The sequence below is a fragment of the Ostrinia furnacalis genome, unplaced genomic scaffold, assembly GCF_004193835.3.
Source record: "Ostrinia furnacalis isolate ACB-3 unplaced genomic scaffold, ASM419383v2 OfSCF0067, whole genome shotgun sequence".
Classification (NCBI taxonomy): Eukaryota; Metazoa; Arthropoda; class Insecta; order Lepidoptera; family Crambidae; genus Ostrinia; species Ostrinia furnacalis.
In genome coordinates, this window is record NW_021130306.1 from 670257 (window position 1) to 670973 (window position 717).

Genomic DNA, 717 nt, shown 5'->3' on the forward strand with positions numbered 1-717 from the left:
CCCTGTTAAATTAAACTTAATCTATATTCTTTTTAGTTAAAAAGTAACAAAAAGCCTTTGAGATCATTAATTAATGTAGTAGCAGGTATTTTTTGCTATGTAAAATAGAATAGTGTGATTTTCAATCGCAATTAAAATTTCTTAGCGCTTCTCAAACTAAATTTTAAATAAACAACTTGAAAAAATCGAACTGCCTAAGACAAGTGCCTAAGTAGCTCAGTTGGAAGAGCAGTCACCCGACAAGCAAAAGGTCGTGGGTTCGATTCCCGCCTTGGGCAGTTCGATTTTTTCAAGTTGTTTATTTAAAATTTAGTGTGATTTTGTAGGGTTTATCCAAAAATAAAGTTGGTTAAAAATTCCTGAAGCCTCAGTGACATTTTGGATTGCTATCCAAACAAACGTATTCCATTACAGTGCTCTATTCAAATTTAATTGAATCTGAATTAGTTTGTCACAAATGAAAATAGTACACCGCGTAGCGATCTGTGAACCTACATCGGATAGTTTTAAAACTGGGTATTTTTTTTATAGTTAGGGGCTCTAATTCTCACCCAGAATGATCCTATTTAATTTAATCGTAAGATGGCCTATTCAATCGTACATTTTGAATTGAAAAATGAAGGTAATGAAAACATCCGCTTAAACTATTACTTATAAAACATACGAAAATACCGAATAAGCGAATTTTTCATCATTATCATTATGATGAACATGTTA

At 31.7% G+C, this 717-nt stretch overlaps 1 non-coding gene across 1 annotated transcript; it reads left to right on the plus strand.

The window, feature by feature from the left end:
• The first annotated feature begins 205 nt into the window (after positions 1–205).
• TRNAV-GAC (transfer RNA valine (anticodon GAC)) lies at positions 206–278 on the plus strand. Its single transcript has one exon. It is a non-coding gene; the product is annotated as a tRNA-Val (tRNA).
• Positions 279–717: the final 439 nt, after the last annotated feature.